This window comes from Macrobrachium nipponense, chromosome 21 (genome assembly GCF_015104395.2).
Source record: "Macrobrachium nipponense isolate FS-2020 chromosome 21, ASM1510439v2, whole genome shotgun sequence".
NCBI lineage: Eukaryota > Metazoa > Arthropoda > Malacostraca > Decapoda > Palaemonidae > Macrobrachium > Macrobrachium nipponense.
This window is the reverse complement of record NC_087212.1, coordinates 29,514,325-29,530,647: the sequence shown is the minus strand read 5'-3', so window position 1 is coordinate 29,530,647 and position 16,323 is coordinate 29,514,325. Positions and strand designations below refer to the sequence as shown.

At 48.7% G+C, this 16,323-nt stretch overlaps 1 protein-coding gene across 1 annotated transcript in view; it reads left to right on the top strand.

The window, feature by feature from the left end:
- The window catches only part of LOC135197440 (kinesin-like protein KIF20B), a 329,336-nt gene that overhangs the window by 129,981 nt on the left and 183,032 nt on the right, over window positions 1–16,323 (top strand).

The window sequence follows — 16,323 nt, the reverse complement described above, 5'->3', positions numbered from 1 at the left end:
ATTGTCCTTATTACATTATTAAACACATCACATCACTAATTTTCACCTTCAAACACGCAAAATATAAAGGCTCCGGACGGGGAGTAAACATTAACCATTTAAACTGCTCGAACGGACGAATCAGCTGCGAGATTTCAAGCATCTGGCGGACATCGTCTGAAAGTATGAAAGTTGTCGTTCCATAAATCTATTCGTTTTTATGTTAACAACCAAATGCAAAAGTAACATCATATGGATAAATTACAAAAAATATATTCTTTGACCTGATCTTATGTTTTTGAGCAATGAGACTAATCAAAACCATAAGTTAATTCAAATTGGGGTGAATAATCTACTCATACGCGCGCGCGCGCACACACACACACACACTATATATATATATATATATATATATATATATATATATATATATATATATATATATATATATATATATTCTTAAAAAAACAAATTAAATCTATTGCTCTTCTTTTGGAAACCTGTTATCTATTTACTGCTTATCTCTGTTCTGGACAAATTTCAGTAGAGTCTCAATCGCGTGAAAATAAGCGTGAATCTGCTTAAATTTTGAATGCAGAATTTAGGTGGCGCTATAAACCAAAATTATTACTACTTATGTTCCATTTTTAGGTCACCTAATAAACTTAAAGATGGCAACTTTTATCATCAGCTTAAATTTCGAGCTCAGAATGCTTGAGGCTGCTGTAAATTAAGTGTCCAAGTTTAATCTCAGCTCATATCTACTCATATTACTTCGAATGAAATTATTGTTTTCATTCAGTAAGACTTTGTCCTATAATATTTTTCGTATTTTTTTTAAATTTTCTAATAGGGTTCTTGGACCGTGTTAGTTACCTCGCCAATTATGCAATGTTTCAATTGCACATTTTGTACATTAACGGAACTCTTATTATTTGCATTTTCTATTAAATAAATACCTTGATCACTCCCCTATTAGATTATTTTTAAGTAAAGCAGGATATTTCAGTCCTTTTATGACTAATTTGTATATATTGGTCTCTTAACATGTCAGGTTTGCCTCTATTCACGAGCATAATACATTTAGTTCTTAAGCGCTCTATACACGCTGTTTGCCAGTTGAAATTATAGTCTGAAAAAAATGACATGTATCTTGCTTCAGTGTGTCTCTGAATTGAAAGTTAAAATGTTGCGTTTATAAAATTCAAAACTTTACAATCAGTATATTCTTCAGCATCCCGCAAAAGAGCACCAGGGGTCATGTTATCTGGCCGAGTACCACAAAAGAAAAAACACAAAATCTCCTATATTTTGTTCATTATCGTACACCTGGTACGTATGCATTGTTATCACAGTAGAAAATAGTAAGTTAGAACTATAATTCATATAAAAACCAAATAAATACATATTTCTAGATATCAAAACAGTATAACTTGGAAAAATAATTTGAGACTAATTTTTTAAGTTTGTTTTCTAGCGGATATGACGTGACAACAATATACAGCTACGTTTATTTTCAACAGATGCTGGTTGAAAACAGTTTTTTTAAGTTTCAAACATGATGATACAGTATATAATTCTTCATTCATACTTGTTTCAGTCAAAATGAAATATAATATATATATTTTTTCAAAAATCTGAATTTCATCGTACACTATTTAATAATTTGTTATCTATTCCAACTTTGTAATTACCTTGTCGGTTGTCACGGGTTTAGTGACATTTGTCCAGTGCAAAAGGTTACTGAACGATCCGAAGACAAGAAGGCTCGTTAACAAGTGTCCTCTTAGTGACACAGTGCATTATATTTAAAGGTATAGTATTGGCTAAGTTTATATAAATATTTATTCCCAGCTTAGCAGCGCAGAGCATTGTGTAAGATAAAAATTTGTTATATTATCATTAACTATTGAATCCTCAGTTCCTGTAAGACGTTGTTTTGGTTGCTGAAGGCCGGGATTAGGGGGTAAACTGTCTCAGACTGATGATGACCCTACTAGCTATCTAGCTAGGTATGTCGTGGCTTAGGTACCTTCGTAACCCGTTTTTAGCTCTAATTTAAGGGGTTATGAGTCTAGTCTTTACTACTATTACAGTACCTCGGTAGATCTAGGGTACCTATCCGCTGCGGCCCAGACTATGGCAGTTGCGGTTTTTCTATGCAGTTTTACCTCCTGAACAAGAATTTTAATTAATATTTATTCGGACGACTGTATTTAACCCCCAGGGGCCAGTACAAGATACAGCGAAATACATTGGGCGCCCCAATCCCTAGTGGATGTCGTATCCGCGGTTACGTTTCTTGCAGGGTAGTAATTCTAAAGCATACTAGCTAGTTACTATAGTTCAGCATGAATAGTTCCGCACGAACAGCAAGGGGAAACCCCAGCAAGGAACGTAACCGCGGATACGACATCCACTAGGAATTGGGGCGTCCAATGTATTTCGCCGTTTCTAGTACTGGCCCTTGGGGGTTAATTACAGTCGTCCGAATAAATATTACTTTAAATTCTTGTTCAGCGAGTAAAATAACATAGGAAAACATCAATTGCCATAGTCTAGGCCACCGCGGTTTGCTTCTGTAGAAATACCGTGATCGCGCTACAGGAGAGGCCAGCCATTTTGTATTTTACCCTATACATAGGTAACTAGGCTACAGGAATTATTTGTCTGACACCACTCAGTTTTTTTAGGCACTTTCATAACTACCTACAAAGCCCTACTACTATATAGGCCAAGCTAATCAATTAGTATGCTTAATTACCTATTGTTCCGACACGGCATACAAACCTTCGGTCCTTTTACAATAGGAAGGTACTAGCGGCAGCTGGATAGGTCGTAAGCTTTCGAACAAGGGGTTCGGTAGTTAACTGCTTGTCCGACAGGCGCGCGCGCGCGCGACTGGTAGGTAAACAAACCACTTTTGCTTTCGGCCTGCTGGCGTGTGGACGTGTATCATCGCTCTCTGCCCGCTTCATCGTCGTTGCTTTCGCATGATTGTGTTTTTCTTTTTCTATTTATCTAGTGAAACTGAATTGTAAGTACAATCATTTCATATTTTTATTCCCATTGAATTCAATTGTGAATAAAGGATCTTGGTTTCACCACGCCCTCGATACCCGAGTGCCCGGACTGAAGGGCGTAAGTGCGGGAATTCATTTTCCCAGAAATGATCCTCGTATTGTGTATGCTCGTGCCGAGGGCGAGCGCTCGCTCCGAGCGTATATTTGGGTTGGAAAAACTTATTCAGTATGGAAGTGGAATCGCAAGTTACAGTATTCTTTTTCATTTTCATATATTATTTTGATGTAGCAATACTCATTTTGGATCAGTTTCCGAGCTTACCGAAATTGATCCTTTCCCCTTTTATTTTGAATGAAGTGAAATCGCAAGTGCAGTTCTTTTTCATTTTCATTTTTTATTGAGATTGCATTGTTTACTGGGATCAATGTTTCCGCTATTTCCCGGGAATTGATCCTTCCCCTTTTTATTTGTATGAAGTGAAATCGCAAGCGCAGTATTCTTTTCATTTTCATATATTTTTTGATTGCATCAATTCATTATGGATCAAGGTTTCCATAAACCTTGATCCATAAAGGTAAGGAATGGATCCTTTTACCCTTGCGCTCGGTACCGAGGGCGCAAATGCGCTCGATCCGAGCCCTTATTCATTGTGAAGTGAATCGTAATGCAAGATGCATTTTCATTTATTCCTATTATTGATTGCATCAATATTTATTTGGTTCAGTTCCGCTCAGTCAGGGAATTGATACCTTATGCCCTTGCATTCGGGCCGATGGCACGATTGCTCTCGGGCTCTTATATTGTTGTTGGGTACATGGGTACTGTGCGGGGGTGGGGAACGAGAACCCCCACCCGCTCAGCTCCCACAGATGGCCCTTCCCCTTGGGGGGGGGGGAGGTTATCGGCGTTCTTCTCCTCGCCCGATCCGTCGAGCGCGGGGGGGGGAGGGCGCTCGGTGCCCGATGTAACAATTGTATTAGGGGTCTTCCACTCGTTCGGAGAGGGCTCACCCCCCCGCGCGAGGGGACTTCCCCCCCACTAATCGCTACTACTGTTATTTCGCAGGTGCTACTGCCACGAGGGTGGACCTTGGTGAGGTATGGGCGTCCTTCCATTTGCAGGGCGTGCTAGTGTCCAGGGCTGCGGTTCTATGTCTGGGCCTACTGCGGTCACCCATGGAGTGGTGACCACGCAACCAGGTGACGACGTCCCTCCTCACCTGGTGTACTCGCCTCACGTGGTAACAGTCTTGCCTACAGCCGCTGTGAAGTGCCGTTCGCCGTACCGAGAGGGGGGCGTGCCGCCGCCGCTCGTGGTTGCCGCGCTGCAGCGACCACACTTCCGCTGCCCTAGAGCTCGCCCCTGGACCTACCGCCGGTACCAGGATGTTGCTGGCTGCTGCTCCACTTCCTGTGTTTCCGGTGCTACCTGCCGTACCTGCTGATTCGGGTTGATGGGTCAGCAGTTGCTGCGCCTCATGTCCCTGCCGTTGCTGCCGGCTGTGCCCTGAGTTGCTGCGCTGGCTGTCCCTGCCGTTGTGCGCTGGCTGTCCCTGCCGTGCTGCGCTGGCTGTCCTGCCGTTGCTGCGCTGGCTGTCCCTACCGATGCTGTGCTGGCTGTGCCTGCTGTTTCCTGAGATGCCCATACCTGCTGATGTCGTCCCGGTTCGTGGTGGTACTACCCCAGACTTTGGTCTGTCTGTACAGGTGCGTCCGGGCCCTGTGGCTTCGGCTACAGCAGCCCCGGCTCCGCCCTGGATAGCAGATCTTAACGTCTGTCCTGAGGAAGCTGACGAAGAAGAGGAGGAAGGTGTCGTCGTCGTCGTCTTCATCTTCTTCATCGTCGTCGGCTGCCGCCTCTTCCCCTTCGACTTCTAAGGCTTCACAGCCGAGGAAGAAGAAGGTTGCCTACCTCCCTCCTAAGAAGTCTCCCTCGGGAGCTTCTCCGGGACCCGTCTCACCTCGGTGGGACGGGAGGGTTCCTTCCGCTGGTCCTCCTGCTCCTTCGGGAGCGGGGCCCGTCTCTTCTTCCGCAAGGAAGAAGACTACGGGGACCAGAGGGTACCGGCTAACACCGGTACTTCCTCGCCTGGTGTCAGTGGTTCTGCCACTGCATCAGGGTCCGTCTCGGCCTCTCGTTCGGAGTACCGAGTAGTACGGTCGTCTACCAGCGACCGTGCAGCCAGGAACCAGACCTCTGAGTTCCGCTCAGCGTCAGGTTCACGGCACGGGGCGGAAGACTGTGACAGCCGCTCATGCGACTCTCACCAGACCAGCTCTCACTCTCGCGGCGAACAGCTGGCTACCCGGGGACGTGACGGTCCCACGACCCGACCACGGGCTGAGGCTGGGAAGAGGTCCGTCCCCCGTTCGCCGGTGCCAGCCACGGCTGGAACCAGCGACGTGACGTGCCGTGAGGACAAGCACGGTCTCACTGTGACAGTGGAGCCTGCAGGTCGCCCTGACCGTCGCTCTCACAGAAAGCGACCGGGTACGGCAACCAGCACCAGCTCTTCTGACACTCGAGATCGGGGCCGCTGTGCTCAGTCCAGCCGTTCTCCACAGCGAGACGGTTCGACCAGGCCTGCAGCTCGATCGCCACCGCGGGTTGACGATCGCCTGCAGCCCTCCAAGCCTGCTGGTTCTGCCAGCGAGCAACGAGGGAGCGTCAGGTCTGCCTCTCCCGTACCTTCAACCTCCTCGGGTTACACAGGGAGGAGCGAGGTATTGAGAGTGAGCGTGAGGGGTGCGCCCCTCATGATCCCACCACGACGCCCTACGTGCCAGCACGGTTCTTGGACCGGCCAGGACGTATGCGCAAGTGGATGGGGAAGACCGAGAGGGCTGTCGCTGTTCCCCCTTCTTAGGAGGAAGGTTCTCGGAATATGCTCTTGTTCGAAGGGCTTAACGGTCCCACTCTGCAAGATGCTGTGACTTCCGAGATCCAGAGGAACTTTGCGAGGTTACGGCGCTGATTCGTCAGCACAATGACCTCGGGAAGGATCGCCGCTTCCACCAGCAGAGCCACGTCTCGGCTCGAGTCGTTTTGGGGCCCGAGAGGGAACCCAAATCGACGGTGGGTCTGCCGCGATCGGAGCTTGCCGACTGTGTTGAACCAGGTAGTCTCTCGTCTCCGGACAAGAAAGGCTCTCTCAGTTCTGGCTCGGTCGAACAAGCTACTTCACCTCCTCTACTGCGACAGAGGCGTTTCTACGTGTCTTCGGACACCGTATTTAAATACCCCTTCGGTCCTCCTGAGGTTTCGACTCGACGAGGACTGGAATGAGTCGGAGCGGTATCGGCTCTCTCCTGTCAGGTGTCGATCAGCCCCACCCAGACGACGTTCACAGTGGCGGCAGACACTTACCTACAGTATGAGTTCGTAACCTCCTCGGGAAAACGTTTCTCCTGACGATACGTTTTCCCAGGCTCTGAGAGGCCATCGCCGTAAGGCGATGGCTGCTCCTTTTCTTCTCCAACTGCTAGTTCCGCTGGGAAGGTGAGCCAGTATCCAATTCCTTCCCCCATTCCCTCTCTCCTTACGGCTACGAGGGAAAGGGGAGGGATCCTACAGAGATTTCTCTGTAAGATCCCACGTTAGGGGCTGCGCTACCGGGGGACCTTCGGGTCCTACCTGACGTAAGCCCCGGTCATTGAGGAGGGATCCTGCCCCTTTCTCGATTTCTACGGGAATCGAGAGGACCACCAGCCGATATCGTTTGACGAATTCGGTGGGTGGTTTCGCAGAGTGCTTAGAATTCTACGGAATTTCTAGCGCACTCAAGAGTGTTCGAGTTTTTTACGATCTCCAAACACTTAGGCGAGACCACGGTCCAAAGTGAGCGAGAATCCCCGATAATTGTTACACGATAATCGGGAACCTCGCTTTATGCTCGAATTCCTGTAATTTCTAGCATTTGGAAGAAGACTGCTGCTGAAAGAAGAGTATCTCACAGTAGGCGCTTAACCTGGAATAGAGAAGAACGGACGGGAACTTCCAGTTTGGCTTGAACTATCGTCTTCGGTATTCTGTTCACCATTGAAGCTTTCCTTTGGGAAAGACTTCTCCTTCACTCTCTTGACTAGAGAACGAAGGCGGTCGATCTCCAATCCTTATTCTCATTCCTCGAGGGGAAAAGATTTTAGGATGGAGGTCGTGGTACAGAACCTACAAATATACTACGTATATTACCCTCGCGACATGATTCTTTAACAGTTGAATTGTCCGTGGGGTAGGCCATACCGTAGTTAACTCTACGGTTTGTGACCGAGACGAATTGTATCTTAATTGAACTGCAACTCGGGGTTGCCTGCAACCTCCCACCCAGCAGTTATCAGTTTCGATTTTAGATACTTGGTATTGTCATGACAACACCAAATCAGCTTTTGTATTTACCGAAATCCGTTTCGGTTAAATATAATTGCTCGAGCGTATTCTTTATGCTCGATGGTTTCTAGCCGAACGCATTCCTTCGTGGAATAATGGATACCTGGCAACTCAGGATGACGAGTCACCGAGAGCTACTGCGTATTGAACTGCCTGATAGCGGCTCAGTATCAGCTAGGTCTCGGAGATGCACGGTCGGTTACGTCTCTCTCTCCCCTGGTTGGATTGACTACCGAACCGTATCTCTGCCCAACAATCATGGACTTAGGTCTCTGATTAACGGGGATTCTCGCAATAATGAAGGACCATCTACTGCTGTGACGCTCGATTTCATCGCCTTCGACATTGCGAGAATTTTCAACAGAGATATCTCTTGGACTCTTTCATCTTTCTGTTTACCGCACGGTAACAGAAGTCTGTACTAGTCAAACCGCTGCATCGCACTGCGATAATGCGAATGATTTTTGCAGACATCTGAGTTTTGTCTTCAAATATCTCGTATTCGTAGGTGTGCAATTTCATTGCTCGCCCCGAATTAACAGATATGTCAGAAGACATCGCCTACTCTCCGACCTGACAGCTCTACTTCCAAATGTTCAGCCCATGAGAAGCAGTTCTTCAGGCAGTAGTTCCCTGTCTTCATTACTGGAAGCGCTCCGCTTTTATTGCACTACGATCCTCACGGACAGCAATCAATAGCGGTTAGCGTTCTCAGTCTTTGTAGTCCACAGGTTCAGAATCTTGAGAATCCTTCTCTCGGTTCAGCTGTGAAGACGTAGGTTGCATTTTCTGTACCTTCGTCTTCAACGTCACATAGTGTTTGTTTCTCCTTACCCGAGAATCAACTATACTATGAGATATCTTGCCATCAAGGACCTCGGTCTCTAGAAGGCAATTGACTTTCGCCTGTTGGGCACATGCCTTAAGAGAGTCATCACCTTGCCTTCTGGCATCGGTGACGAACAAATTATTTGTTTAGTCTCTTGGCATAACCCTTTTAAGGCGAAGGTCAATGACTTGCTCGGGTGCTTGGACAACTTGCCTCCTACCGAACGCAGTCAGTAGGCAGCTGTCAGAGCGCCCAAGTCTGTTACGAACTTCGCTGTGGACTTAGTTCGGTTGTTCCATAACAATCTTTTCTTCGTCCTAACGGCTTGTCACAGTACCCATACCATCGACACCCACCATTGAGTTGTGCGGTGTCCTATCCACTACCGAGAACAACAACGTCGCGGCAGACGGATAGACCAGTATGGGTACAGGACATCACCGAAGTCGAGAAGAGGGATAGGTCATACGACCATTCCCTTCTTTTCTTGAGGTAATTGCATGACTTTTCCTGCGAAGTCAAGCATCCAGGGGATGGGGATTCGTGACGCTCGATTTCGTACGAATTCGTAGCGAAGACTCTGAACCCTTCGGTTCCTGACGATCGGTTAGAGTCCTTCACAATCCCCTCCCTAATGGACTTCACCGCCTTCGATGCGAAGGAGATGCTGCTTTGTCCTGTGAAAGCGCGACCGCGCTTTCTGAAGAAACTCGGACATCCCAGGCTGAGTGTTGAAGACTCTTCGTCAGCACCAAGATGACCTAGAAGTACACTCCCTCGAGTTACACAAGAACTTCTCCGTGGCGCAGGTACTGAAGGCAGGGGTCTGGTACAACCAGACCACTGGCACCTCCTTCTACCTTTTGGATATTGCCCACAGGTCCTTGGATCGTTTTCCTTAGGACCCGTGGTGGGCTGCTCAAACACGTTGTCTAGCTAACCCAGACCCTAGCAGGCTGAACAGCATCGAGTCCTGGTGTGACTGTAAGGAATAGATAAGTGAATGAGAGAGTGACTGGCTTCTCTTCCTATACTCTACCCTCTACCTGTGGGGTAGGGGGGATACGGTCATCACCTGCTGGATAAGGACGAGATGCCGCCTTGGTGAGTTCTACTCGACAGAGGCCCCATCCTATCCCTTTTCACTAGGGATGGGAGCGAATATCCACCACTTCCTCCTACAAGGGGGGGGGTAAGTGGATTGCCAAACAAGAGACAAACCATAACGTTATTTGTGCCTCCTTGCAAATAGGAACTTGTTCTTGTTTGTCATGGTACGAAGAGATACGCTTGCCTCTTCTCTAGTAAATCTGGGTCCAGAGGTCTGACCATTGATCCATGCGGTGCCACACCCCCGATCAATCGGACAGAGGCTTGGATCCCTCCCTCGCTCTTACGACCAGGGAGGCATTCAAGGTTCCGGGCGAACACCAGTCTGTTCACCAAAAGACTCAGATTCCTCCCACAACCAAGAAGGAGTCTTCCTATTGTAAAAGGACCGAAGGTTTGTATGCCGTGTCGGAACAAATGACAATTTGTCCAAAATTGCATTTTTCCTAACTATACAAACCTGAGGTCCTTTTACACATAGCCCCACCTCATGCCACCCCTCATCTGCAGTTTTTGCTTGGGCCAAAAGCAAAAGTGATTTGTTTACCTACCAGTCGCGCAAGCGCGCGGCCTGTCGGACAAGCAGTTCAACTACCGAACCCCTTGTTCGAAAGCTTACGACCTATCCAGCTGCCGCTAGTACCTTTCCTATTGTAAAAGGACCTCAGGTTTGTATAGTTAGGAAAAATGCAATTTTGGACAAATTGTCATTTTAAAAGGAAGAGGATATTGTCATCGCTCGGTGAAAGTAATTTTTGTACTTATTCTCACCACACACTTTTTTTCAACCTTTGGCCAACAGGTATCGCCATTTGCACGGTGAAAATAAATTAGAAATATGTTCACCTACTGATAGTGTTTCATGAATTTATATAGGTATGAAAAAAATTGTCAATTATTCACTCTGCCATTGCATTTTTGCCATTCGAGACTGAAGATGTTTGCGTTGCTGTACCTCTGTTGTCATGGGCGCCCCCAGCATATGTTCCAAGAGGAGGCAAATTTTATATTGTTCCGATACGTAATACAAAATATCGGTCCTTTACAATAGGAAGGTAACTAGCGGCACCTGGAACGGTCGTAAGCTTTGAACAAGGGAGTTCGATAGTTAACTGCTTGTCCGACAGTGCGCGCGCCGCACGACTGGGAGGTGAAGAATCTTTTTTGCTTTTGGCCGTGTTGGTGGAGGGATGTGTTTGTCATCGCTCTCTGCCTGATTCATCGTCATATGCTTTGGTTGTGTGTTGTTTCTCAACTTGGTTTGTCAGTTAAGTGAAAGAGTATTGTAAGTACGTGACTTTCTTTATTACATTATATTACATTGATTATGGATTCTCGTGCAATGGAGCTATCCCGCGCCCCCCCCATTAGCCGCGGAGTTTGCCCTGGTGTGGAGGGCCGCAAGTGTGGGGTCTTTCGCTCTTTCCCCGAGATAGATCCTCATCTCCTTTGTGCGGGGGCGTGGATGCCCTCGGACAGAGCCATGCAATTTTGTGTAAATTGGTCGAAGGTGCAGTGGGTGCTGTACGAGGGTAGGAGGAAGCGTAGACCTGCCAAGGAGTCGTCGGAAAGCTCTCCAGCGACTCCCTTGGTATCGGACACTTCCTCTTCTTTCCTGCCCCTGGCTCAGCTCCCGCGTATGGCGCCTTCCCCTTCAGGGGGGGTTTCTCAGTCCTTCTCTTCGCCCGATCTGTTGAGCATAGAGGAGGGTGCGAGGTGCCCCGACGTGCATTTGTATTCGGGGTCTTCCGTTCGCTCGGGGTGGGGCTTTCCCCCCCCCCCCCCCCCCCCCCCGTGCGAGGGGAAACCTCTCCTGATCACCTGACTGTTGCCTCCTCAGGTGCTCCTGCTGCGGGCGACGACCTTGGCCAGGTGCGCGTGTCGCTGGGGCTCCAGGGCATGCTGAGCATCCAGGGGCTGCTCCAGCATCTGGCGGGTGCTGTGCCGGTCACCCATGGAGCGGTGACCACCACTACCACCATGTCTCTACTCCAGGGTACGCCGCCCCTCCTCACCTGGTCTACACCCCCCACGTGATGTCAGTGACTCAGACGGCCGCTGTGCAGGGCCCGATCGCTGCCGTGCCGAGGAGAGGCGTGACTCCCCCTTCCGGGTTCTTCATGCTACCAGCCCCTGACTTCCGATGCCCGAAGAGCTCGCCCCTGGACCTGCCACCAGTACCCAGGATGTCGCTGGCTGCTGCCCCGTCTCCTGCTGTACCTGACCTGCCTACCGTACCTGCTGTACCTACCGCTCCTGCTGTTCCTGCACCTGCCGACGTCGTCCCAGCCCGTGGTGTTGCTGCCCCAGTCGCTGGTCCTTCCGGACAGGTGCAGCCGGGCCCTGGATTGAGGACCTGACGTCTGTCCTGAGGGACCTGACGAAGAAGATGATGTCGTAGTCGTCTTCTTCGTCGCCTGCTACCGCCTCTTCCCCTTCGACTTCCAAGGCTTCCAAAGCCAAGGAAGAAGAAGGCTGCCTCCTCCCCCCCTAAGAAGGCTCCCTCGGGAACTTCTAAGGGCCTGTCTCACTTCGGTGGGACGGGTTTCTTCCGCTTGTCCTCCTGCTCCTTCAGGAGCGGGGCCCGTCTCTCCTTCCGCAAAGAAGAAGAAGACAGGGACCAGAGGGGTACCGGCTAACACCGGTACTTCCTCGCCTGGTGCTAGGGGTTCTGCCGCTACACCAGGTTCCGGCTCGGCCTCTCGTTCGCGAGAGGTACCGAGTGTGCGGTCTCCTGAGGGCGACCGTGCAGCCAAGGCTCAGGCGTCCGAGTTCGCTCTGCGCCAGGACCAAGGCTGGTGAGAGCCGCTCAGGTGACTCTCTCCAGGCCAGCAATCGCTCTCGTAGCAACCAGCTGGTTACCAGGGTTGCCGTGACGGTCCCAGACCGGCCACGGGCTGAGGCTGGTAAGATGTCCCCTCGATCGCAGGAACCAGCCCCGGCTGGTTCCAGCGGTTCGACGCGCCGTGAGAACAGGTACCGGTCCCACCACGACAGTGGTCTCTGCAGGTCCCCTGACCGCTGCTCCCACCGGGACCGGACGGATAGGGTGACCGGCAGCAGCTCCTCTGACGCACAGGACAGGGGCCGCTGTTCTTGGTCCAGCCGGTCGCCTCAGGGGAGCGGCGCGACCAGGCTTGCAGCTCGATCGCCACCGCGGGTTGGTGATCGCCTGCAGCCCCCCAAGCACACCGGTTGCTTGGTGAGACGTACCCGCGTGAAGTCAGATTAATCAACAGATATCACAAGTTTAACATACGACTAGAATTTGAGAAATATCTAGAAGTGTTCGTGAACTATCGGTGATAAGATTAGTGTGAAAATAGTAGGATAAAGCGTTTCTTTCTAAGTTAGTTTTATCAAGTGTAATACTATAAATCAGAACAAGATGGCAGTAAGTTCCAACTGCGGGAAGAGGTGGCGTAATTTGGCGTGGTTTAGCAGATTCGCAATCGATGAGGTAGCAGGAAAGAACTGGCATTTCTCATCTATGAAATCAGCAAACAGTCCTAACCAAAAGATACAAAAGCATTCATAGATATAGAGAAGGATATAATCCTTCAAACTGGAAACAAATCTAATGAAAACATCTGAAATAATGAAGAAGTTCCAAATAAATCCAAGTGGTCAAGAGACTCATAAGAAAATATACATAAACCAACATATTCCGACAAAGAAAATGAATAAGGTGAATCTTGTGAATAATACCTAATTGATTGCATTAGGAAAAGAATGCCAAAGCATGCAAACTGTGTAAGGTTTGGTATAGCATAGTCAATCCACAAAACCTAATCAGAAAATGTGCTGCATGCAACAGTTCCGACCCATCCACAGTGTGCTGAGGTAATACAAGATTTGAGAAAAGATACAAGAATTTTTTGTTCAACATGTCTATCATGGATAGACAATGTTATTAAATCAAGATTGAATGTACAAATAGTTGAGGATGAAGAGGAAGAGGAAGAAGAAGAAGAAAAAGAAGAAGAGGAAAACTGAAGAGAAGTAAAACAAAAATGAAATGACAGAAAAAAATAAGGAAAACAAAGAACAAGATAAAAGTATGGATGCAGAGATACTCATTGATACTACATATGAGGCAATAAAGCAGCATACCTACGAAGAAATAAATTACGATATGACAACAGAAAAGCAAATCCCGAAGAGGCTCTACCCAGATCTATACAATGACGGGAAAGAGGAAAAAATAGACAAGAAAGACAAAATCTGCAACCTTTTGAAAAGAGGGAATTGCGATTTGATTTGGAGAAAGATGTTACTACAAACATCCTAAGATATGTCAAAACTATGAAATATATGGTAAATGTGCATACTTAGATGGATATGGGATGATTGCAGAGATCTGCATCCAAAAATATGTAAAAACCTAAAAGAAGGAAAAGGATGTAAGTTCGACAAAAAATGCAAATATATGCACCCTGTAGCCATGAATCATAATCAAATAAATAACCAACCAAGTAATAAAATCCAAAATAAGAAAGAAACAAATAAAGAGAGAAATCAAGAATATCAGGTAAAAGAGAAAGCAAACCACCAATGAGATATGCAGAGGTGTCAGCAAAAAATTTCAAAGCATCAGCTCCGAAATTCTACTCAAGAGATAATAACTGTTTTTGTACATGAACTTCCCTGACAGTATATACTTAGCTATAGTCTCCGACGTTCCCGACAGAATTTCAAATCTCGCGGCACACGCGACAGGTAGGTCAGGTGGTACTACCTTACCCGCCGCTGGGTGGCGGATGTACGAACCACTCCCGTAAGCTTGTCAGATTTTTCTCTGTCGCGGGAACGATAACCAACTGTTGTCGGTTCCTCTCGATAGTTTTTCGATTCTCGCTTGCCTGGAGTTAATTTGGGACTTCTTTTGGTGACGTATTCGCTTTGTTTGGCTTGGCATACGCTGATTGTGGACCGGTTTGATTTTGAGTTTGATTTTCTTTAACGATGTCTGATCTAGAATCGGTAGTTAAAACTTCGGTGTGTTTAGGGTTTGCGTGAATGAAGGATGTAAGGTGAGGTTGCCGAAAGCTTCGGTAGACCCCCACACGGTTTGCATGAAATGCAGGGTAATGATTGTGCGTTTGCTAACCCTTGTAGTGAATGTAAGGGATTGAATGAAGAAGAAGTATAAGGCTCTCTCTTCTTATGTTAGGAAGTTGGAACGTGATAGAGTGCGTAAGGCTTCCTCTAGAAGTTCTAGCAGATCTAGAATGAGTGAGTTGGATGGTGGATCCTAATAGTACTAACGTAGAATTAGAACCTTCTTCCCAAGTTGCAGCCCCGGCTCCCCGCACCGAAGCCGGAGATTCGCCTTCGGAGGCGGCAGCTCTGAAAGCCAAGAATCGTTCTGTGGATCAGAAGATTCGTCAGTTGGAAGGTAAGGAGAGTGTTAGTGATCAGTGCAGTGTCCCAGTGTTGTGGAGGGTGTCGTCTGACCGGCTCCTTAGTGCCTCTAGGCCTAGACCTCTTCCAGACTCCCAGTTCCAGTGGAGTAGGAAAGTCGAAAGCCGCAGGAGGGCTAGGGTAGAGCCCCCACCGGTCAGGCGTCCCCTCGGCAGATCCTGAAGTACGCTCCCAGGCTGCCTCGGATCGCTACAAGAAGGAGCTCCTACGCCAATGCTTCTCCTCTTCGTCGTCTCCCTCTCCGAAGAGAGGTTGGAACTCCCCCGGATGCGTCGCGCCCGTTGAAGAGGGCTTGGAAGGCTCCCTGCAGTCCTTTGGCTTCTAGTCCGGAGGTTTTCCCGAAGAATCGTCGGTGGAGGCGAAGAAACACAAGAAATCCTGTGATCGTTCTTCTTTCTCGCGCTCCGCGCTCGGCGCCTGCTTCCGAGGAAGAATTAGAAGATTCTCCTACGAGAGTACTCGCGGGACTTCAAGCTCAGATCACGGCGCTAGCAGACTCTCTAGCAGTTAGATCACGTAGGAAGAAGGACGTTTCTCTTCCGATCAAGAGATCTAGGCGCCGCTCTTCAGAGGATCGTTCTCCTTCATATGGGGAGGTTTCGTATGAAGGTGGGGGCTCGCGTGAGCGCCCTCGCTGCGCGGAGCGCCCTCACTCGCGTGAGCGCCCTCGCTCGCCTGGCTCTCTTTCAATTTCAAGGCGCCAAACATCGGTAGGACGCTCTATGGAGAAAGAAGTTTTTTCTCCAGATTGGATTCCCGCTTCCGTAAGCGCACTGCACCTGCTCATCACGCGATTTCTTCAAACTCCCTCGCGTGAGACTTCTCCTCAGCAGCCTCAAGATTATAGAAGGCGCCCTTATACAAGTAGGCGTTCTTCTTCCAGATGTCACTCTCCTCGAGTATCGGATCGTGACTTATCTCCTGACAGGCATCTAGAGTCTGGTAGGAGTCGTGTGCATGATAGACGGCCTACTGTTAGCCGCTCCCCGCAAGGTAGGCGCGAAGAGCCTACTGCACATAGCTCTCTAGTAGGCGCTCGTCTCTTTTAAGGCGTCATACTCCTGATTATTCTCCTAAGGGCAGACAACAAGAGTCTTTCAAGCGCCCTTCTCCGTGTAGGCGCTCTCCCGCTTCTAGGCGCACTTCTCCTGACCGTTGTCTCTTGGTAGGCACCAGGAATCCGGAAGCGCCCTTCTCCAAGTAGGCGCTCGTTAGTTTTGAAGCGCCCTTCTCCTGAATGTTACCTTCTTGTTAGACGTCAAGAGTCTCGCAAGCAGCCTTCTCCTAGTAGGCGCATTTCGCCTTCCAGTCGAACTTCCGTTGATCGTACGCAACTGGACAGGTATGGAGAGCCGCGCAAGCGCTCTGCTCTCGATAGGCGCTCTTCTCCTGGCAGCCGCTCGCCCCAGGATAGGTGCATAGAGTATAGTAGGCGCTCGCCTCCTCGTAAGCGCCCTGCGGATGTTTCCGAGAATTCTCGGAGTAGGAGCCCTACCTCTCCTTCGGCTGAGATTCCGTATACCTCGAAGAGGGAGTCTCATCGTATACTTCCCAGATCTTCTCATCGTTCT